A 25,786-nucleotide genomic window follows, 5' to 3' on the forward strand; every position below is an offset into this window, starting at 1 on the left:
AGATCCTCGTTCCCCAATCTCATACCACATCATTCGTTCATATTCCTTTGTGTGAAAGCAAAATAGATCTAGATCCCTATTCCTCAATTTCGTACCACATCACTGCCAACCTAAAATCTTCCTTCTTGCAAGTGTTCGACCATGGAGGAGGAGGCCGCGGAGGTGGAGGTAATTCGTGCTCCCAAGAGGCATAGATTTGTGGGAATCGCTGACCAGCAAGTACCACCAAGGGTCAACAACAAGGAGCGGGGAAGTCTTGACGACCTGGATCTCATTAGCCGCCTCCCCGATTTCTGTCTTGGAACCATCATCTCCCTCCTTCCCACCAAGGATGGTGCCCGCACGCAAGCCATCTCTCGTCGGTGGCGTCCTCTCTGGCGCTCCTCCAACGCGCCTCTCAACCTTGGCGCGGATAATAATCTTTGTGACAGCAATTCGCTTGTCGCGCTGGTCTCCAGGATCCTCTCCGACCATCCCGGCCCGGCCCGTCGAATCTTGTTGCACCTCATCTTCTTCCCCAACATCCTAGGCGAGGTAGATGGTTGGTTTCACTCCAGGGCGCTCACTGGCCTCCAGGAGCTCGAGGTCACCAACTTGAAGAGGACGAACCACTACCTGCTGCCTCCGCACTCGCTGACACGCTTCGCGCCCACACTATCTGTGCTTAGGCTTGGCGGCTGCCAATTCCCCGGCTTGTCTGTGCTGCCAAGTTTTTTGCACCTCAAGCAGCTCATCCTGTTCGATGTTGGCATCTCGGAGGACTCTTTGCAAAACATGATCTCCATATGTGTTGTTCTGGAAAGTGTCTCACTACATAACATGGGCTTTGGTCGCCTTTGCATTAGCTCGCCCACTCTCAAGAGCATCGCCTTTTATGCTCCTCGCGCCAAAGATGCCATCACCTTCCAGGAGCTGGTCATTGACGATGCACCTTGCCTTGAGAGGTTGCTACCGATTTATCCAGATGATGGTCCGATGACCATACGAGTTATCCGGGCTCCTAAATTGGAGGTACTTTGTTTTTTGTCTAAAGGCATATCTACGCTCCACCTTGGAACCACAGTCTTTCAGGTAGTAGCAAGGACAGACACACATTCATCTTTCCTATATGCAGCCTATTATTCTTATGTCACACACTTTTTTTTCTATAGAAAATGATTGCTGCCACCATGGCAACTAAAATGCGCTTAGTGAAGATTTTGGTTCTTGAATCTAGTCCTAATCTGGATTTAGTTATTGACTTCTCGTGTGCTTCCCCTGCTTGGTGAACATATTGGTTCTTGAATCTAGTCCTAATCTGGATTTTGGTTCTTGGTGAAGCTCTATGTCATTGTGAGTGTTCATATTGTTGCTAGAAATGTCAAAACATTATGGTTTCAGACTTATGATGTATTCCCTCTGTTTTAGGTGCTAATTTGTTATCATCTGCCTTAATATCATTTCTTTTTTCTATCCCCAGTTGAATGCAGGAAAGAATGTGAATATTGTGCGGAAGTATGATCAACTTGATACAATTGAATGCCTTGAACTCCATCTAAAAGAAGTGGTTCTCAAGAATTACTGCGGTGGTTATAGGCCATTTTTTGACTTTGCCAAGTTCTTTCTTTTGAATGCGAAAGTGCTGAATAAAATGGAAATCGGAGGCTCTTATTGCCGCAACGACGACTGTTATTTACGGCTGCTACAAGTGGGGAATGGAGCTTCTCAAGATGCGCGAATTGAAGTAAACAGAAATATATTCACTCGCCACGTACATACCCATGATTTGTCAATGGCAGATCCCTTTGACTAATTCGTATGTGGATGCTCCAACTGTGTTGGACTGTGTTGCCCTTTGTCCAAAGTCAAAAAAAAGTGACTGCTTTTGCTTGTCTGTCTAGAGTTGTCATTCCCTTATAACGCTCTGCAAAATGGTCTACTCACTTCAGCAATGGAATGCTTTGTCAGACACTATGGAGGAAACCAGGATTGAGGAGGTGGTGCCCAAGCCAAAGATTAAAGTCGAGACTTGCTAATGTACAAGGTGCTTGAATGTTACTAGTATTTGTGTGTGTTTATGTTTAGTTGGTACTTGTTAGTTCTCTCCTGCTCAATGTCATTGTAAGCTGAGACCATCTATATAACCTACAACTGATATATCTGTGTATTTGCTCTAATGAAAAAACACTGAAAGTATGTAGTATAAGGTTTATTTCCTTGCATGTAATTGATTACAACTTCTCAGCAGGTCATTAAGATCACTCAGATTGTGACAGACAAGTGTACTAGCTGCAGCCATGTTTCTGCTAGTTTAGTCAAGAATGTCTGCCTGATATAAATAGTTTGATTCCTTTGTGTTGATTTCTGTAAGTTGGTCTACCAGAATCTCTGAAATTTCCGTAAGTACTTTGGTGAATATTTCTAGGATTGACTATCACTAATGAAATTTCCACAGGTATATTTTCTAGGTTTGTTTGCCTGATGCGTTCATTCACTGTCTAGCTCTAGTCTAATATAATAACCAGCACTTGAGGGTCAGCGTGTACGATATATTAGTCGCGACGAAAGCTGATCATGGCAGAGGTTTAGCATATATAGTTTCTTGAAAAGGACGAACCCAATTTCCCGAACAGTTCAAAGGGGATGCATATCGATAAGAAAGTTGGCAGTGATCACCATTGACAACTGGAGATGAGCATGCAAACTCGAGGCTGAGGACGGTGACGAAGATGTGGAAGTCAATAAAATCTCATCTTGGCTGGGACGGTATCTGAAGAAACGCTTGTAATCCCAGTCTCACGCTGAAGTCACAAATGGCAGAATTTCATTATGGAGAGGAAGAGGAAGCGAGATGTGGCAAGTTCAGAGAAGCAGAATTTATAGGAAACAGTTTCAGCCGTGCTGCGAATTTATAGGAAACGGAGGAGTTCGTTTCAACCGTGCCCGGGTCTGCTTCGATCATTTGGGTACAATTGCAGATTTGCCTTGGTGTCAACTCTCTGAAGTTGTCTCTCTCTCTCAAAAAATAAACATCTCTGAAACTGTCATGGCGATACTCTGCTTTCAAGTCTGCAGCAGATGGATGCACGTCCAAATCAAGCATATTTGATTACTTCTGCCCCATCAAACGCAGCAACAGCAGAGATCGATATTACTAAAACATAAGTACTTGGTTCAATTAGGTTTGTTCAAATCAATACAAATAACAACAGAGTTTATGATACGGCGAGAGATTTAAGTAAATTTCAGGGATCCCCGGAAGCAAATTAAAAACACACATGCTGCTTGTTCTAATCAAGCAACCCAATAGGTGAGGAGGCTGGCAAATAGACTTGGGGAAAAAATAGCTCACAAGCAAAGTACCTTCAATACAGACAGTGGGGCAACAAATGGCAGTAAACTGCAGACTTTGAGTAAACTGCAGGATTGCATTGCACAACCATGTAGCTCTCCAGATGCATGACTTGACTTGGATCCACGCACGGCTGTTCAAGATGAAGACAGAATAATCAGCAAACTGCATATAAGAATATATATTCTTGTTGTTTTCACAACGCCGGATGCAGGACAATATTTTAGATGATTGCTACTTGTGGTAGTGAGTAAAACCACGGTCATTCTGCCACTCTGCTTCGTTCCTCCATGTTTTTCGCTAGTTCCTTTCCTTGCTGCATTCTTCCTTTTTTTGTTTTTTTGCGACAGCCTCTTCCCACTCCTTGTCATCCTTAAACATGTCAAATTCACAGACTCCTTGTCATTCCTCCACTGTGGATTTTACAGTTGGGGTACATGTCAATTGCTTTTGTAATGGAAGACTCCAGAGCCTCCACCCGTCCTGGAGCTTCTCTGTAACAATTAATTTTCACCAGGAGATGTGCAAGGTTTGAACAATGATCGATTCCCAACTCTGCAGCCAGAAGCGGCGTGTTACCTTTCCAAGAGGACAGGCCTATGAAAATGATATATCACTAAGTTACTAGTAACACATATGATGACTACATATATCACTAACTAAAGTGTTTTTTAGGGGAACTTGCAACTTTATTATAACTTACGCAAAGTTCGGGATCTCGTCCGCTACAATTTGAATAATAAAATCCGGAGGAAAAACAAAAACACTAGAAGTCTCATTGCAAACCCCCTCTCTAGCTAAACCATGCGCTCCTGCATTTGCCGAGCGCCGAACCCATGCCACTCTAAACTCTTCACGAGTCCTCAACATCTCCTTTATCTCCTCCACGACCGGACCAAAAGTCGATAGATTCCTGCGTTAGCATTGCCACCACCTCTTGATTCTCCTGTTTCACTAACTAAAGTGTTTCTGTTGGATGTGGCCTATGAAAAAGATTGACGGCGACACTTGCCAAATTCATGCCCCGGCAGCGCGACCGTGCAACCCTGTGTTACCAAAATCATTGGTGGAGAAATTAGTGGGCATGTAACGGTGGGTGCCTGATTTTACTGCACCAACATCTTGGCCTAACATTCCACGTTTGAATGGAACAAAGATACTCTATGATTGACCAATGCACAACAGCTAGCGGAGAGGGTGGTGATCCAAGCACATTCTAAAAAACTCTCCCATGATACATATATGCATGCGCCAACGGCAAACCCATTGCTCCCCACAAGCAAGTAAAGAAAAGTGTTGGTACCATACACACATCCATCCAAACACATTCATCCGGCCATCACCAGTCCAGCACCCTATCCTGCATCCAATCCCATGGCAACCCAACGCATGCTCTTCCTCATGTCTTTGAGCCTGCTGCTACATCTTGTTGGGGAACGTAGCAGAAATTCAAAATTTTCTACGCATCACCAAGATCAATCTATGGAGGTACTAGCAACGAGAGAGAGGGGAGTGCATCTTCATACCCTTGATAATCGCGATGCGGAAGCGTTACAAGAACACGGTCGGTGGAGTCGTTCACAAAGCGATTCAGATCGCGGCCGAATCCGATCTAAGCACCGAAGAACGGTGCCTCCGCGTTCAACACACGTACAACCCGGGGACGTCTCCTCCTTCTTGATCCAGCAAGGGCAGAGGAGAAGTTGAGGGAGAACTCTGACAGCACGACGGCATGGTGGTGATGGAGCTCGTGGTTCTCCGACAGGGCTTCCCCAAGCACTACGGAGGAGGAGGAGGTGTTGGAGGAGGGAGAGGGCTGCGCTGGGGGAAGGGTGCGGCTGCCCTCTCTCTCCCTCACTGTATATGAGGGGAAGGGAGGAGGGGGAGGCGCCCTAGGGTTCCCTAGGGGAGGGGCAGCGGCCACAGGGGAAACCCTAGATGGGTTTGGGCGCCCCACCCCCTAGGAAACTTGCCCCCCAAGCCGGGAGGGGTGGCTGCCCTAGGGGTGGCGCCCCTACCTCTCCTGGTTATGTGAGATGGGGTGGGAGGGGCGCTCAGGCCCTTAGTGGGCTGATGTGCCCTCTCCCCTTGGCCCATAAGGCCCCCCAACGCTTGCCGGGGCCTCCGAAACCCCTTTCGGACACGTTGGTCATCACCTGGTACCCCCGAAACAATTCCGGACTCCAATACCCTTCGTCCAATATACCGATCTTCACCTCCAGACCATTCCGGAGCTCCTCGTCATGTCGAGATCTCATCCGGGACTCCGAACAACCTTCGGTAACCACATACTATTTCCCATAACAACTCTAGCGTCACCGAACCTTAAGTGTGTAGACCCTACGGGTTCGGGAACCATGCAGACATGACCGAGACGTTCTCTGGTCAATAACCAACAGCGGGATCTGGATACCCATGTTGGCTCCCACATGTTCCACGATGATCTCATCGGATGAACCACGATGTCAAGGATTCAAGCAATCCCGTATGCAATTCCCTTTGTCAATCGGTATGTTACTTGCCCGAGATTTGATCGTCGGTATCCCAATACCTTGTTCAATCTCGTTACCGACAAGTCACTTTACTCGTTCCGTAATGCATGATCCCTTGACTAACTACTTAGTCACATTGAGCTCATTATGATGATGCATTACCGAGTGGGCCCAGAGATACCTCTCCGTCATACGGAGTGACAAATCCCAGTCTTGATTCGTGCCAACCCAACAGACACTTTCGGACATACCTGTAGTGCACCTTTATAACCACCCAGTTACGTTGTGACGTTTGGTACACCCAAAGTACTCCTATGGTATCAGGGAGTTACACAATCTCATGGTCTAAGGAAATGATACTTGACATTAGAAAAGCTTTAGCAAACGAACTACACGATCTTGTGCTATGCTTAGGATTGGGTCTTGTCCATCACATCATTCTCCTAATGATGTGATCCCGTTATCAATGACATCCAATGTCCATGGTCAGGAAACCATGACCATCTGTTGATCAACGAGCTAGTCAACTAGAGGCTCACTAGAGACATGTTGTGGTCTATGTATTCACACATGTATTGCGGTTTCCGGTCAATGCAATTATAGCATGAATAATAGACAATTATCATGAACAAGGAAATACAATAATAACCATTTTATTATTGCCTCTAGGGCATATTTCTAACAGTCTCCCACTTGCACTAGAGTCAATAATCCATTTGTACCCAAGTTTCTCACCATTAAGAAATTCTACGTCATTTCTGATTAACAATATTTCAGTAACATATACTCATCAGAAATTCTATAGTGCTCCCACTCACTTCTTTGGAAATACAAGTTTCTCATAAACTCATCAAAGCGTATATTCCAACTCCGAGATGCTTACTCCAGTCCTTAGAAGGATTGCTGGAGCTTTGCATACTTGCTAGCATCTTTTAGGATTGACAAAACCTTCTGGTTGTATCACATACAACCTTTCCTCAAGAATATCGTCGAGGAAATAATGTTTTTGACATCCTATCTGCAAGATTTCATAAATCATGCAGTAATTGCTAATATAATTCCAACAGACTCTTAGCATCGATACGAGTGAGAAAGTCTCATCGTAGTCAACTCCTTGAACTTGTCGGAAAACATCTTAACGACAAGTCGAGCTTTCTTAATGGTGATACTTACCATCATTGTCCGTCTTCCTTTTAAAATCCATTTGTACCCAACAGCCTTACAACCATCAAGTAGTTCTTCCAAAGTCTACACTTTGTTTTCATACATGGATCCTCTCTCGGATTTTATGGCCTCGAGCCATTTGTCAGAATTCGGGCCCACCATCGCTTCTCCATAGCTCGTAGGTTCATTGTTGTCTAGCAACATGACCTCCAAGACAGGATTACCGTACCACTCTGAAGCAATACCTGTGCTTGTCGTCCTACGAGGTTTGGTAGTGACTTGATCCAAAGTTTCATGATCACCATCATCAACTTCCACTTCAATTGGTGTAGGTGCCACAGGAACAACTTCCTGTGCCCTGCTACACACTGGTTGAAGTGATGGTTCAATAACCTTATCAAGTCTCCACCATCCTCCCACTCAATTCTTTCGAGAGAAACTTTTCCTCGAGAAAGGACCCGTTTCTAGAAACAATCATTTTTGCTTCTGGATCTGAATTAGGAGGTATACCCAACTGTTTTGGGTGTCCTATGAAGAAGCATTTATCCGCTTTGGGTTCGAGCTTATCTGGCTGAAACCTTTTCATATAAGCGTCACAGCCCCAAACTTTTAAGAAACAACAGCTTAGGTTTCTCTAAACCATAGTTCATACGCTATCATCTCAACGGAATTACATGGTGCCCTATTTAAAGTGAATGCGGTCGTCTCTAATGCCTAATCCACAAACGATAGTGGTAATTCGATAAGAGACATCATGGTATGCCCCATATCCAATAGGGTGCATCTATGATGTTCGGACACACCATCACACTATGGTGTTCCAGGCAGTATTAGTTGTGAAACAATTTCCACAATGTCTTAATTGTGTACCAAACTCGCAACTCAGATATTCATCTCTGTGATCATATCATAGACATTTTATCTTCTTGTCACGACGATCTTCACCTTCACTCTGAAATTACTTGAACCTTTCAATAATTTAGACTCGTGTTTCATCAAGTAAAAATACTTAGCATCTACTCAAATCATCTGTGAAGTAAGAACATAACGATATCCACTGCGTGCCTCAGCACTCATTGGACTGCACACATCAAAATGTATTACTTCCAACAAGTTGCTTTCTTGTTTCATCTTACTGAAAAACGAGGCTTTCAGTCATCTTGCCCATGTGGTATGATTTGCATGTCTCAAGTGATTCAAAATCAAGTGATTCCAAACGATCCATCTGTATGGAGTTTCTTCATGCGTACATACCAATAGACATGGTTTGCATGTCTCAAACTTTTCAAAAACGAGTGAGTCCAAAGATCCATCAACATGGAGCTTCTTCATGCATTTTATACCGATATGACTTACATGGCAGTGCCACAAGTAGGTGGTACTATCATTACTATCTTATATCTTTTGGCATGAACATGTGTATCACTACGATCGAGATTCAATGAACCATTCATTTTAGGTGCAAGACCATTGAAGGTATTGTTCAAATAAATAGAGTAACCATTATTCTCCTTAAATGATTAACCGCATTGCGATAGACATAATCCAATTATGTCTATGCTCAACGCAAACACTAAATAACAATTATTTAGGTTTAACACCGATCCCGATGGTAGAGGGAGCGTGCGATGTTTGATCATATCAACCTTGGAAATAGTTCCAACACATATCGTCACCTCACCTTTAGCTAGTCTCCGTTTATTCTGTAGCCTTTTATTTCGAGTTACTAACACTTAGCAACTGAACCGGTATCTATTACCATGGTGCTACTAGGAGTACTAGTAAAGTACACATTAATATAATGTATATCCAATATACTTCTGTCGACCTTGCCAGCCTTCTCATCTACCAAGTATCTAGGGTAGTTCTGCTTCAGTGACTGTTCCCCTCATTAAAGAAGCACTTAGTCTCGGGTTTGGGTTCAACCTTGGGTTTCTTCACTAGAGCAGCAACTGATTTGCCGTTTCATGAAGTATCCCTTCTTGCCCTTGCCCTTCTTGAAACTAATGGTTTTACTAACCATCAACAATTGATGCTCCTTCTTGATTTCTACTTTAGCGGTGTCAAACATCGTGAATAGCTCAAGGATCATCATATTTATCCCTGATATGTTATAGTTCATCACCAAGCTCTAGTAGCTTGGTGGCAATGACTTTGGAGAAACATCACTATCTCATCTGGAAGATTAATTCCCATTCGATTCAAGTGATTGTTGTCCTCGGACAATCTGAGTACAAGCTCAACGATTGAGCTTTTCTCCCTTAGTTTGTAGGCTAAGAAATTTGTCAGAGGTCTCATACCTCTTGACGTGGGCACTAGCCTGAAATCTCAATTTTAGCCCTTGGAACATCTCATATGTTCCGCGACGTTTCAAAACGTCTTCAGCGCCACAATTCTAAACCGTTTAACATTACTGAACTATCATGTAGTCATCAAAACATGTATGTTAGATGTTCACAACATCCACGGACGACGTTCGAGGTTCAGCACACCGAGCGGTGCCTTAAGGACATAAGCCTTCTACGCAACAATGAGGACAATCCTCAGTTTACGGACCCAGTCCGCATAATTGCTACTATCAACTTTCAACTATATTTTCTCTAGGAACATATCTAAACAGTAGAACTAAAGCGTATGCAATGACATAATTTGTGAAGACCTTTTGACTATGTTCATGATAATTAAGTTCATCTAATCAAATTATTTAATGAACTCCCACTCAGATAGACATCCCTCTAGTCATCTAAGTAACACATGATCCGAGTCAACTAGGCCGCGCCCGATCATCACGTGAGACGGACTAGTCATCATCGGTGAATATCTTCATGTTGATCGTATCTACTATACGACTCATACTCGACCTTTCGGTCTCTTGTGTTCCGAGGCCATGTCTGTACATGCTAGGCTCATCAAGTCAACCTAAGTGTTTCGCGTGTGTAAATCTGGCTTACACCCGTTGTATGTGAACGTCAGAATCTATCACACCCGATCATCACGTGGTGCTTCGAAGCAACGATCTTTCACAACGGTGCACAGTTAGGGGGAACACTTTCTTGAAATTATTATGAGGGATCATCTTATTTACTACCGTCATTCTAAGCAAATAAGATGCATAAACATGATAAACATCACATGCAATCAAATAGTGACATGATATGGCCAATATCATTTTTCTCCTTTTGATCTCCATCTTCAGGGTTCCATGATCATCATGATCTCCATCATCGTGATCTCCATCATCGTGTCTTCATGAAGTTGTCTCACCAACTGATTACTTCTACTACTATAGCTAACGGTTTAGCAATGAAGTAAAGTAATTACATGGCGTTATTCAGTGACACGCAGGTCATACAATAATTAAAGACAACTCCTATGTCTCCTGCCGGTTGTCATACTCATCGACATGCAAGTCGTGATTCCTATTACAAGAATATGATCAATCTCATACATCACATATATTTCATTCATCACATCCTTCTTGGCCATATCACATCACACGGCATATGCTGCAAAAACAAGTTTGACGTCCTCTAATTGTTGTTGCAAGTTTTTACGTGGCTGCTATAGGTTTCTAGCAAGAACGTTTCTTACCTATGCCAAAACCACAACGTGATATGCCAATTGCTATTTACCCTTCATAAGGACCCTTTTCATCGAATCCGATCCGACTAAAGTGGGAGAGACTGGCACCCGCTAGCCACCTTATGCAACAAGTGCATGTCAGTCGGTGGAACCTGTCTCACGTAAGTGTATGTGTAAGGTCGGTCCGGGCCGCTTCATCCCACAATACTGTCAAAACAAGATAGGACTAGTAACGGTAAGCATATTGAACAAAACCAACACCCACAACTACTTGTGTTCTACTCGTGCATAGAATCTACGCAATAGACCTAGCTCATGATGCCACTGTTGGGGAACGTAGCAGAAATTAAAAAAATTCTACGCATCACCAAGATCAATCTATGGAGGTACTAGCAACGAGAGAGAGGGGAGTGCATCTTCATACCCTTGAAGATCGTGATGCGGAAGCGTTACAAGAACACGGTTGGTGGAGTCGTTCACGAAGCGATTCAGATCGCGACCGAATCCGATCTAAGCACCGAAGAACGGTGCCTCCGCGTTCAACACACGTACAGCCCGGGGACGTCTCCTCCTTCTTGATCCAGCAAGGGGAGAGGAGAAGTTGAGGGAGAAATCTGACATCATGACGGCATGGTGGTGATGGAGTTCGTGGTTCTCCGGCAGGCCTTCGCCAAGCACTACGGAGGAGGAGGAGGTGTTGGAGGAGGGAGAGGGCTGCGCCAGGGGAAGGGTGCGGCTGCCCTATCTCTCCCTCACTATATATAGGGGGAAGGGAGGAGGGGGAGGCGCCCTAGGGTTCCCTAGGGGAGGAGCGGCGGCCACAGGGGAAACCCTAGATGGGTTTGGGCGCCCCACCCCCTAGGAAACTTGCCCCCCAAGCTGCGAGGGGCGGCTGCCCTAGGGGTGGCGCCCCCACCTCTCCTGGTTACGTGAGATGGGGTGGGAGGGATGCTCAGCCCCTTAGTGGGCTGATGTGCCCTCTCCCCTTGGCCCATAAGCCCCCCCAACGCTTTTCGGGGCCTCCGAAACCCCTTTCGCACACGTTGGTCATCACCTGGTACCCCCGGAACAATTCCGGACTCCAATACCCTTCGTCCAATATACCGATCTTCACCTCTGGACCATTCCGGAGCTCCTCGTCATGTCCGAGATTTCATCTGAGACTCCGAACAACCTTCGGTAACCACATACTATTTCCCATAACAACTCTAGCGTCACCGAACCTTAAGTGTGTAGACCCTACGGGTTCGGGAACCATGCAGAGATGACCGAGACGTTCTCTGGTCAATAACCAACAGCGGGATCTGGATACCCATGTTGGCTCCCACATGTTCCACGATGATCTCATCGGATGAACGACGAGGTCAAGGATTCAAGCAATCCCGTATGCAATTACATTTGTCAATCGGTATGTTACTTGCCCGAGATTCGATCGTCGGTATCCCAATACCTCGTTCAATCTCGTTACCGGCAAGTCACTTTACTCGTTCCATAATGCATGATCCCGTGACTAACTACTTAGTCACGTTGAGCTCATTATGATGATGCATTACCGAGTGGGCCCAGAGATACCTCTCCGTCATACGGAGTGACAAATCCCAGTCTCGATTCGTGCCAACCCAACAGACACTTTCGGAGATACCTGTAGTGCACCTTTATAACCATCGAGTTACGTTGTGACGTTTGGTACACCCAAAGTACTCCTACGGTATCAGGGAGTTACACAATCTCATGGTCTAAGGAAATGATACTTGACACTAGAAAAACTTTAGCAAACGAACTACACGATCTTGTGCTATGCTTAGGATTGGGTCTTGTCCATCACATCATTCTCCTAATGATGTGATCCCATTATCAATGACATCCAATGTCCATGGTCAGGAAACCATGACCATCTGTTGATCAATGAGCTAGTCAACTAGAGGCTCACTAGGGACATGTTGTGGTCTATGTATTCACACATGTATTGCGGTTTCTGGTCAATACAATTATAGCATGAATAATAGACAATTATCATGAACAAGGAAATACAATAATAACCATTTTATTATTGCCTCTAGGGCATATTTCCAACACATCTATGGGCGGTTGAGGCCGCCGCCGGCCACGCCGAGGAAGCACAAGCATAGGCACTCCTTCGATGGATGTCCACGCTCCTCAACTCCTCATCTTTGTCCTCGTGGTCGCATGCCGCACTGACATGTTCCTGGTATGGTGTAACATGTGATGACCATGGCCGGGCTACCCAGCTCAGGCTTATAGAGTGCAACCTCAATGGCACGCTTGACGCCTTGTACTCTGTTGCGCTCTCGAGCCTCACCGTGCTCCAACTCTATGGCAACAACCTCATCAACACTATACTAGTGAACATCTCCCTATTTCTCAACCTCGTCACTCTGAACTTGGGCAGGAACAACTTTGTTGGTCCCATACCCTACCAGTTCAGTAAACTCAAGCACTTGACGGAACTTGATCTGTCTAGCAACAGGCTATCTGGGCCAATACCATGGTCGCTCTCGATGCTCTAAACACTAGAGTTCCTGAAACTTAGACAGAACAATCTTAGCGGTGGAATCCCGGAGGAGCTCGTGGCGCTGCATAGTTTGGAAGTGCTTGACCTGAACAACAACTCACTTTGTGGACCGATCCCAACATCACTCTTGGCAGTTTCGATGCTAGCACGACTGGACATAAGTGGAAGTCATTTAAGTTCAACCATCCCTTTTGAGCTAGGCAACCTTACTAGCCTCTTATACATAGACCTGTCCTGGAACGAGCTCTCTGGAGGTTTGCCCAAAGCCTTTTCCAGGTTACAGTACTTGAAAACGTTTGCGATGGAGAATAACAATCTTAATGGCAACATTCCACAAGAATTCTTCACAAACTGGACCGTCCTCGACAATTTCAATATAGCAAACAACTCTTTCACCGGAAGCATTCCACCAGAGATTGTCAGGTGGGAGATTTTGTCTGGGATGTACCTCTCTGGCAACATCTTCACCGACATGATCCCCACTGAGCTAGTAAGCATGCAATACTTGGAAATATTGGACCTATCCAATAACCATCTTAATGGTGTGATACCATCAGAGTTTGGCAACTTCTCATCATATTTAAAAATACTGGACCTTAGCTCCAACCAGTTGGAGGGCAAGATTTCTATTATTATCCACAAGGCTTCTATCATCAGCTTGTCAGGAAACAGATTTACAGGCATCATTGACTGGAATTTCTGTCATCTAAGTAATATGTTCTTCTTGGATCTATCAGACGATCTATTGTCTGGGAGTTATCCCTAATTGTTTTTGGAGCTTGCCAAATCTTGCTTACCTGGATTTGTCAAGCAATGCTATTGAAGGAGAAGTTCCAATCTCAATACACAATGTTGCTCCACTGGATTCATTACATCTATCTAACAACCACTTCACAGGATACTTTCCATCTGTTGTATGGAACTTCAGAAACCTAATCACTCTAGATCTTGGTGGTAACACCTTTTCCGGTGCAATTCCTACATGGATCGGGGCAAGAAATCCATTCCTAAGGGTTCTCCGACTATGATCAAATATGTTTCATGGAAGTATTCCTCATGAGGTTACTCAACTCATTGGTCTCCAAATACTTGACCTGGCTGAAAACAATCTTACAGGCGGCATACCAGTTAGTTTTGCCAACTTTACTCACAAGACATGGCCAGAAGAGATCCCACCATGGGAAGATATGAGCTATACATCCTACTCAATTGATGGCCAACTTGACATAATCTTGAAGGGGCGAGATTATACCTTCGGTAGAACAATTAGGCCTATGACTGGCATTGATCTATCAAGCAACTCTCTTTTCGGTGAGATCCCCACAGAACTACTTAATCTTCAAGATATTCAGTTCCTCAACTTTTCCAGAAATAACTTATACGGTGGTATCCCAAACAACATTGGCAATATGACAAATATGGAGTCCCTTGATTTCTCTTGGAATAAGCTCTCAGGTTCCATTCCATCAAGCATATCACACTTGATGTACTTGAGCTCACTTAATCTCTCCAACAACCTTCTTTCAGGAGAGATACCTGATGGCAATCAACTTCAAACACTCAATGACCCATCAATTTATAGCAACAACCAAGGACTCTGTGGCCACGCTCTGAGCATTGCATGTACCAATGGTTCGAGTGGTACAACAACACCATACGGGGTAAAGGAACACCACCATGAACTTGATGTCATCTGGCTGTACTACTCGGTGGTCGCTGGAATTGTCTTTGGTTTCTGGCTACGGTTTGGAACATTAGTTTTCTGGAAGCATTGGAGGCTCGCTTTCTTCCATTACATTGACGTCGTGCAGAAGAAAGTTACGAGTAAGATGAAGCATATATGATGGAACCCTGTCTGGAGTTTGGGAAAGTTATCAAGCAGTTGAAATTATTTGCAATGGACATGCTTGTATTATTACTGACACCCTCCTTTGGTATCACCAATGAAGTGCAATTATCAAATCCTTTGTGCACAGGGTTGGCTTATAGTACTAGATCTAGTGATGAAGCCAGTTTCACACGTACTAGTATTGTGATGAGCAGAAGTTTTATTCTTTGAATTTATGTGTTACTAGTATTATGATGAGCAGAAGATTAAATCGACACTTGTGAATGTAAAAGGCGCTTGATTGTTACTAGTATATGTCTGTTTTTAGGTTTAGTTGGTACATGTTGGTTCTCTCCCGCTCAATCTCGTTGTATACTGAGACCATCTATAGACTACAGTTTGATATATTTGCGTCTTTGCTGTAATAAAAAAAACTTGGTTGTGTATTCTGTCTAAAAGTATGTAGTATAAAGTTTATTTTTTTGCATCCTATTGATTACAACCTCTCAGCAAGTCATTAATAATATCACTTGAATTGAGATTGAATAGAGTAATATCTGCAGCCTTGTTTCTGTTTGTTTAGTCGAGAATGTATGGTTCTTTCACGGAATTCATTTCTTTCACACAATTGAAATTTGATATCCTTCATAGTTGCATTTACTGATACTTCATTTTTTTCTCATAGAAGGAAGTAAGGAATGTTTAAATTGCATTTTCCTGTGCACATCTAGGTGGCGTTAGAAAGGAATACTCTGTTTTGAATGGTTTTTGGGCCTCATTCTGTCTCAAATTGCTATACTTATCGATGCCATGGAGTTTTGTACGGGGAAATAGTGTTTCAGGATTCCTGAGAAAATGTAAAACTAATAGTTTGGAGGAAAAAGCAGGCAATCTTAACTCAGAATGACTTCAAGCTGGTTTCTGCAAGTCAGTCTATATGTATCTCTGAATTTTCCATACTTTGGATATTTTTAGGATTCCATGGACCTGTAGATGCTTTAGTTTAATTGCAGAAGAACATAAATTCCTTCTGTTTAATTGCAGAGGTATAGCATCTCATCCTGTTAGTTGCAGAACTATAGCAACAACTCGTAATGTAGCAGAGCCTCGTTGTTGATTTGTTTGCCCGATTCTTCCATTCACTGTCTAGCTCTAGTCTATTAACCAACAACTGGAGGTCAGTACAGTAAGCTATCCAGCAGGCCGATGACCTGATATATGGTTTCTTGACCAAACTTGCTGAGTAGTGATGTAATGTAGTAGAAGAGGAAAGCAAGACGTGGCAAGTTGAGAGAGGAGGGATGTGCCTGCCGAAGGACTCTGTTTCAATGGTGCAGGGGCAGAGTTGGACGATTGCCTGCGGTGCTCCGGTGATTTGGTTGTGATTCAAGCACAAGTGCTCTTGTTGATTTCTACACACTCCGTAACTAGCGATTAGTTGAATGTTCAAGCTCACTCCGTAACGTCGAGCAGAGCGGACTGCTTTCCAGAAATGTTCATAGGAAAAATGTCAGATCAGTGGACAAGAGTAGCATGTTCAGTCCCAGTGCAGGGCCGTGCTGGCCGTTGTGTGCCTCCATTGGAGGCATTGGGATTATTCCAACTCTTAGGCTTTTGTCTTAAGTTGGTTTAATGCCAAGGGTAGCCTGGCTGATATCCATAGTTGTAACTGGGGTCGTATTGAGATGCAGTAGCAAATGCCTCCTGGGCTGCGGCATGTTGGCGAGCCGTCTCCGCTCTCCCCTCCTGTTCAGCTGCTTCCTCCCTGGTAACAACATATCTTCCTTTTGCCTGGTAATCGAAAAGGAAAGGAGCAGGAAGTGTAACATGGACAGCGCTATGTCTGTCAAAGATTAGTCGATACTGGAGGAATTGTTCATTCCTCTTAAGAAAATGATGTTGGACCATAGCGTCATAATCTAAATAAGCAGGAGGTAACATCATATCCCCCTCTCGTGGGGATATACCAAGATAATTTGCCACACGGGTCGCATAAATTCCTCCAAATAAATCTCCAGCTCTACCATTTTTATGCAACCTACGTGTAACTATTGCCCCCAAGTTATAATCTTTATAACCTAACACATCACTCTTGAGGACACAAAGATCAGGGACACACATATGACATGCTTCATCTTTACCGTTAATGTATCTACCAATGAAGAGAGCAAAATAATGTATAGGAGGAAAATGAATGCTCCCTATGATAGCTTGTGCTATGTCCCTGGATTCTCCCACAGTAATACTAGCAAGGAAATCTCTAAATTCAGATTTATGGGGATCATTAATATTACCCCACTGCGGAAGTTTGCAAGTAGTTATAAAATCTTCTAAGTCCATGGTGTAAGATGTATCATAAATACCAAATAGGACACTAGGAGCGTACATTTATATTTAAACCTCCGCACAAAGGAGCCAGTCAATTGATAGTACCGGGGACACTTATCTTGTAAGAAGTCCTCCAGCTCAGCATTACGCACATACGCGTCAAATTCCTCCTTAAAGCCTTCTTCGAGCATAAAATCATCGGATGGCCACTCACAAGCTCGTACATCTGCGTCCCTCGGTAATTCAACATCTTGCTCATGCATAGCAATCCTGGGCCCTTTCTTTACCGAGGAACCACCTTGGTACATTCTCCTAGACATAATTCTTTTTCTGAAAAATTTCTAAAATTTTAGTAACTTCAAAATAAAAATGAATAAAACTTAACAAGAATGGTAGTAACTACTCCTACAAGTGCCTAGAACCTATATCATGCATTAGAAATGCTTGGGACCTCATAAATTTAACATGCGAGTTCAAGAACATGGTCACCTATGCAGCAAAAATTTGCAATGAATAAAGCACTAGAACAAAAACAAATTGGACCAATGGAAGAGTCATATACCAAGCAACAATATCCCAAAGCAGTTTTGTGAATGGAGCTTTGAGCAAGGAGATCGAAAATCGCAGCAAAATGAGCTAGAACTCGTGCTTGAGCTGGATGGGGATTTTTTTTGGGTAGAAGATGAAGTGTGTGGGTGCTGGCATAAGTGGAGGTGGGCCACCAGGGGCCCATGAGACAAGGGGGGTGCCCCCAGGTGGGGTGGGCGCGCCCTTCACTCTCGTGGCCTGGTGCTTGCCCCTCCTGTAGTCATTTCAGTGCCTAAAATCCTCAAATATTCCATAAAAAATCATACTAAATTTGCAGGGCATTTGGAGCACTTTTATTTTCAGGATATTTTTCATTGCACGGATAATTCAGAAAACAGACAGATAATACTATTTTTGATTTATTTAATTTAAATAACATAAAGTAAAAAGAGGGTACAGAAGGTTGTGCCTTCTAGTTTCATCCATCTCATGATCATCAAAATGAATCCACTAACAAGGTTGATCAAGTCTTGTTAACAAACTCATTCCGAATAACACGGAACCGGAGAAATTTCGAATAACACTAGGTTACCTCAACGGGGATATGAACATCTCCAATAATAAGAATATCATACTTTTTCTTGACAGTAGGAAGAGGAAATTCAAAACCTCCAATAATAATAGTTGGAACTTTTCCAATAGAATTGATGCTATGAACTTGAGATTGTTTCCTCGGAAAGTGTAACGTATGCTCATTACCATTAATATGAAAAGTGACATTGCCTTTGTTGCAATCAATAACAGCCCCTGCAGTACTCAAAAAGGGTCTACCAAGGATAATCGACATACTATCGTCCTCGGGAATATCAAGAATAACAAAGTCCGTTAAGATAGTGACATTTTTAACTACAACAGGCACATCCTCACAAATACCGACAGCTATAGCAGTTGATTTATCAGCCATTTGCAAAGATATTTCAGCAGGTGTCAACTTATTCAATTCAAGTCTACAATATAAAGAGAGAGGCATAACACTAACACCGGCTCCAAGATCACATAAAGCAGTTTTAACATAGTTTCTTTTAATGGAGCATGGTATGGTTGGTACCCCTGGATCTCCAAGTTTCTTTGGTATTCCACCCTTAAAAGTGTAATTAGCAAGCATGGTGGAAATTTCAGCTTCCGGTATCTTTCTTTTATTTGTAATGTTATCCTTCATATACTTAGTATAAGGGTTTACTTTAAGCATATCAGTTAAGCGCATACATAAGAAGATAGGTCTAATCATTTCAGCAAAGCGCTCAAAATCCTCATCATCCTTTGTCTTGGATGGTTTAGGAGGAAAGGGCATGGGTTTTTGAACCCATGGTTCTCTTTCTTTACCGTGCTTCCTAGCAACAAAATCTCTCTTATCATAACGTTGATTCTTTGATTGTGGGTTATCAAGATCAACAGCAGGTTCAATTTCTACTTCATTATTTTTGCTAGGTTGAGCATAAACATGAACATTATCATTACCATTATCACTAGGTCCATGTTCATCACCCGATTGTGTTTCAGCATCAGAAATAGAAATATCATTGGGACTTAGGTTCACTAGAAGCATGCAAAGTCCTATCGTTTTTCTTTTTCTTCTTTTGGGAAGAACTAGGTGCCTCTAAATTATTTCGCTGACAATCTTGCTCGATTCTCTTAGGGTGGCCTTCAGGATACAAAGGTTCCTGAGTCATTCTACCAGTTCTAGTAGCCACTCTAACAGCAAAGTCATTCTTATTATTTAATTCATCAAGCAAATCATTTTGAGCTTTAAGTACTTGCTCAGCTTGAGTAGCAACCATAGACGCATATTTGCTAATGAGTTTAAGTTCACCTTTAACTCTAGCCATATTATCACTCACGCGTCCTATCTCGAAAGCATAATTCTTTAACTCTCTACCAATATAAGCATTAAAACTTTCTTGTCTAGCCATAAAGTCATCAAATTCATCTAAGCATGGGCTATGAAATTTAGTAGAGGGGATTTCAACTTTATCATATCTATAGAGAGAATTTACCTTTACTACCTGTGTCGGGTTATCAAGACAATGTGGTTCTTCAACAAGCGGTATATTAAGACCATGTATTTCTTCAATAGGTGGTAAATTCTTAACATCTTCAGCTTTAACACCTTTTTCTTTTATTGATTTCTTTGCCTCTTGCATATCTTCAGGACCGAGGAATAAAACACCTCTCTTCTTCGGAGTGGGTTTAGGAATAGGCTCAGAAGTTGGCTCAATTGGTTCAGGAATTGCCTTAGGAATTGGCTCACGAAGAGTCCAATTATTTTCATTAGTCAACATATTATTCAATAGTAATTCAGCTTCGTCGACTGTTCTTTTCCTGAAAACACAACCAACACAACTATCCAAGTAGTCCTTGGAAGCATCGGTTAGTCCATTATAAAAGATATCAAGTATTTCATTTTTCTTGAGAGGATGATCAGGCAAAGCATTTAATAATCGGAGAATCCTCCCCCAAGCTTGTGGGAGACTCTCATCTTTGATGTGTACAAAATTATTTATTTCCCGCAAGGCAGCTTGTTTCTTATGGGCAGGGAAATATTTAGAAGAGAAGTAATAAAACATATCTTGGGGACTACGCACACAACCAGGAGCAAGAGAATTATACCAAGTCTTAGCATCACCCTTTAATGAGAACGGAAATATCTTAAGGATATAAAAGTAGCGAGATTTATCATCATGAGTAAACAGGGTGGCTATATCATTCAACTTGGTAAGATGTGCCACAACAGTTTCAGATTCAAGGCCATAAAAAGGATCAGATTCTACCAAAGTAATAATTTCAGGATCAACAGAGAATTCATAATCCTTATAAGTAACACAGATAGGTGAAGTAGCAAAAGAAGGGTCAGGTTTCATTCTAGCATTAAGAGACTGCTGCTTCCATTTAGCTAATAATTTCTTAAGAACATATCTATCACTGCAAGCAAAGATAGCTCTAGCAGCTTCTTCATTCATAACATAACCCTCAGGAACAACGGGCAATTCATAATCATTTGGAGAACCTTCATCATCACTATCATCAATAATAGCATCTTCAATAATTTCGTTCTCTCTAGCCCTAGCAAGTTGTTCATCAAGAAATTCACCTAATGGTAAAGTAGTATCACGCACAGAAGTAGTTTCATCATAAGTATCATGCAAAGCAGAAGTGGCATCATCAATAACATGCGACATATCAGAATTCATAGCAGTAGCAGGTTTAGGTGTCGCAAACTTACTCATAACAGAAGGAGAATCTAGTGTAGAGCTAGATGGCAGTTCCTTACCTCCCCTCGTAGTTGACGGATAGATCTTGGTTTTATCGTCTTTCAAGTTCTTCATAGTGATCAACAGATATAAATCCCAAGTGACTCAGAGAATAGAGCTATGCTCCCCGGCAGCGGCGCCAGAAATTAGTCTTGATAACCCACAAGTGTAGGGGATCGCAACAGCTTTCAAGGGTAAAGTATTCAACACAAATTTATTGATTCGACACAAGGGGAGCCAAAGAATATTCTTGAGTATTAGCAGTTGAGTTGTCAATTCAACCACACCTGTATAACTTAGTATCTGCAGCAAAGTATTTAGTAGCAAAGTAATATAATAATAAAGGTAATGGCAGCAAAAGTAATGTTTTTGGGTTTTGTAGTGATTGTAACAATAGCAACGGGAAAGTAAATAAGCGAAGCACAAGACGTGAAAAGCTCGTAGGCAATCGATCAGTGATGGATAATTATGTCGGATGTGATTCCTCATGTAATAGCTATAACATAGGGTGACACAGAACTAGCTCCAATTCATCAATGTAATATAGGCATGTATTTCGAATATAGTCATACGTGGTTATGGAAAAGAACTTGCATGACATCTTTTGTCCGACCCTCCCGTGGCAGCGGGGTCCTAGTGGAAACTAAGGGATATTAAGGCCTCCTTTTAATAGAGAACCGTACCAAAGCATTAACACATAGTGAATACATGAACTCCTCAAACTACGGTCATCACCGAGAAGTATCCTGATTATTGTCACTTCGGGGTTGTCGGATCATAACACATAATAGGTGACTATAGACTTGCAAGATAGGATCAAGAACACACATATATTCATGAAAACATAATAGGTTCAGATCTGAAATCATGGCACTCGGGCCCTAGTGACAAGCATTAAGCATAGAAAAGTCACAGCAACATCAATCTCAGAACATAGTGGATACTAGGGATCAAACCCTAACAAAACTAACTTGATTACATGGTAAATCTCATCCAACCCATCACCGTCCAGCAAGCCTACGATGGAATTACTCACGCACGGCGGTGAGCATCATGAAATTGGTGATGGAGGATGGTTGATGATGACGATGGCGACGAATCCCCCTCTACGGAGCCCCGAACGGACTCCAGATCAGCCCTCCCGAGAGAGATTAGGGCTTGGTGGCGGCTCCGTATTGTAAAACGCGATGAAACTTTCTCTCTGGTTTTTTTCTCCGAGAGACAGAATATATGGAGTTGGAGTTGAGGTCGGCGGAGCCTCAGGGGGGCCACGAGACAGGGGGCGCGCCCCCCACCCTCGTGGACAGGGTGTGGGCCCCCTGGTCTTGATTCTTTCTCCAGTATTTTTTTATATTTTCCAAAAAGTGCCTCCGAGGATTTTCAGGACATTCCGAGAACTTTTGTTTTCTACACATGAAACAACATCATGGAAATTCTACTGAAAACAGCGTCAGTCCGTGTTAGTTTCATTCAAATCATGCAAGTTAGAAACCAAAACAAGGGCAAAAGTGTTTGGAAAAGTAGATACGTTGGAGACGTATCATAAACAACCTTAGTTCCTAGATGCTAGGTCATTACACAACCATCATTCCCAAAAGGTTAGCAATGCCACTAATCTCATTTTCATCTTCTTCACTTCTCCAAGATGGCCTGAATCCCCCTGAACTTCTCCTTCAACTTTTCATTCTGAAACTCTAACTGCCACTTCTATTCAATATGCTTTTCATTTCCCTTAAGTAGATCAGCAACCTGAAGCTTCAACTCTAGCTTCTCTTGGGTGAGCTTCTCCTGACACTTAGTTAGCTCTGCATTCTTCAGCTCCAAATTCATACTAGCTTCAGTAAGCACTTGCTTCTCTTTCATTTTGTTCAACTTCAAGTTCTGAATGACTGTTGCGTGAGCTCTTGTCAGGTTGAGCAGCAGCTCATACTTCTGAGTAAGTTTCTGGGTCTCTGCATCTTTCTTTGCCATCTCAGTTGCCATCTTTGCCTTCATATCATCAATCAGTTCTTTTCTTACCTCCTGCTGATATGTAATGGCAGACTGCAGATGTCTGAAATCCACCACCTTATCTTCCTGGAAGTTCATTAGCTCATGCACATCTTGGACTAGCTTGTCATAGTTGGCCTCCAGCTTGTTCTTCTCTTCTGTCAGATGGTGGATAGTGAAAGAACTTTCAAGAGTGTCATTCACCCTAGCACTTTTGGCATCTTCAACCATTGCCCATAGCTTCAACAATGCATTCTGCATTGTTGGGGGCCACCAGTGATCAACCCATTCAACAAAGCCACAATTGCTACCTTCCTGCAAAAACAACAACAACACCGAAACAGTTCATGCAGCAAGTAATTACACAAAATCACTGCAGTTGCCAAAAAGAATATCTAAATTTAGCATAAGACCACTACATTTAACAAGAGGAGCAGCCACTTGAGTAGCTGACTGACTAGGTTAGTTACTCTAGTGTTCATATCAAGGAGTGTTCAACCATTTTAAGCTACTCTACTACCACTATTAACCAAAATTACTATGCCATTGTACTCCAGCAAAATATACTCATGCTTGACCTAAATAAGCTACTCTAGTACCACTATGAACCAAAATGTTGACAGCAAGCAGAGTACTCCAGCAAACAGAGTTCAATATGGCACTGACCAAGTAAGAAAAAAATCACTATGCCTACAATCCTACAATCCATATCGGCTGTGCACATGCTAAAAACCTCCTGCCTGTGTCTGTTCCTTCAAAGGCAACAAGCCTCTCAGATGCCATGCCGTGCTTCTCACATGGAGACATCACATCCAGCTCAAGCCCCTTGTAATCTGGATCTTCAAGGCTGAAAGGGACCTGCAGAAGCTCGCACAAAGACAATGGCCAAATCAAAACCTAGCGAAATCAACCAAATCAAGAAATCCCAAATCTGAAACCCTAACCCTAAACTCACCGTACTGACCTGGTTGAGACCGTCTGTGGAGGAAGAATGCATGTACGGGAGGCTAGACTGGTCGTCGCTGCTTTCGTCCTCCAAAACCATGGCGTCGGCGGGACGGTGCGGCGGCCGGCAGTCGGAACGCGGGCGGTGACGACGAAGGAAACGAGCGAGGAGGAGGAGGAGGGGAGGGGGAATGGTGCGGCGGGGGAGAGCTGGTGCGACCGGACCGGGTTGGAGAGCAGCAGCGCACCGGCTCGTCCTAGTCAGCGCGCGGGCACGCGTCGATTGGCCAGCGTGGCACCTGACGGGTGGGCCCGAGCTGTCGGATCGGGCGTCAATACGTATAAATACGCGTTTTAGCCTAATTTGCAGAAACTTGGAGCAATCGTGGTACTGACATGTAAAAATTAGCAATCATGATACCAATCTGCATGTGATGCCCCAATTGTGATAGTTCTGTGCAATTAACTCTCTCATCTTGTTAGTTGCAGAACTATAGCAACAACTCGTAATGTAACAGCACTCCGTTGTTGATTTGTTTGCATGATTCTTCCCTTCACTGTCTAGCTCTAGTCTATTAACCAACAATTGGAGGTCAGTACAGTAAGCTATCCAGCAGGCCGGTGACCTGATATATGGTTTCTTGACCAAACTTGCTGCCGTTTTAAGAGTAGTGATGTAATGTAGTACAAGAGGAAAGCAAGACGTGGCAAGTTGAGAGAAGAGGGATGTGCCTGCCGGAGGACTCTGTTTCAATGGTGCAGGGGCAGAGTTGGACGATTGCCTGCGGTGCTCCGGTGATTTGATTGTGATTCAACCACAAGTGCTCTTGTTGATTTCTACACACTCCGTAACTAGTGATTAGTTGAATGTTCAAGCTCACTCCGTAACGTCGAGCAGAGCGGACTGCTTTCCAGAAATGTTCATAGGAAAAATGTCAGATCACTGGACAAGAGTAGCATGTTCAGTCCCAGTGCAGGGCCGCGCTGGCTGTTGTGCGCTTCCATTGTTGTGGTGGGATTATTCCAACTCTTACCAACAGCAAGAGACCTATTGAGAATCATTTTCATGGTGATGCGATCAGAATGAGATTAGTGTCTGAATTTTGACAAATGCCGGTTGTCCTAAGAGTGCCTCGTTCACATGGAAAAGTATCCTCTATTCGGGCGAGAATTACTGCAACATGGTTTGGTGTGGCGCATAGCCTCACAAGTGGTACTACTTCGACCGATCAGCCTGACTGAATTACTCACAGCTCCATGAATAATACGTAGCACAAAACTATATAACATCCCCATCCAAATCAAGCAGTTTGATTAAACTTGTGCCCTATCAAACGCATCAACAGAGATCGATATTTACAAAACATAAGTAGCTCAATTCGGTCTGTTCAAATCAAATACAACCAATGACAGTTTTTTCCACGACGAGAAGATCATTTGTTCTAATCAAGCAACCCAATAGGATCTATAGGGCTGGCGAGTTGACTTAGAGCATCTATATATGGCTCATACACTTTACGTTTTATAGATTTGTTTTCTTCGGACGAGTTTTGTTTTTTTAGAAGATTTTCAGACGAGCTCGCACGAACGGGTTTGTACTGGGCCTTGGCTGCCTTGTGCCTCGTCCATTTGGGATGGGCCTGGGCCGTGTTGTGCCGCCGGCCGCCGGCCATTCACGCTCTCTCTCTCTCTCTCTCTCTCTCAGTTCCCAAATCCGCCACAGCCCAGACTCCCCTCCCCCACCAAACCCTCGTCAGG

The 25,786-nt window shown here is 43.3% G+C and overlaps 1 pseudogene; it reads left to right on the top strand.

The window, feature by feature from the left end:
* Nucleotides 1-12,713: 12,713 nt before the first annotated feature.
* Nucleotides 12,714-14,946, top strand: LOC119350916 (annotated as a pseudogene).
* The last annotated feature ends 10,840 nt before the right edge of the window (nt 14,947-25,786 follow it).

The sequence above is a fragment of the Triticum dicoccoides genome, chromosome 1B (genome assembly GCF_002162155.2).
Source record: "Triticum dicoccoides isolate Atlit2015 ecotype Zavitan chromosome 1B, WEW_v2.0, whole genome shotgun sequence".
Lineage (NCBI taxonomy): Eukaryota > Viridiplantae > Streptophyta > Magnoliopsida > Poales > Poaceae > Triticum > Triticum dicoccoides.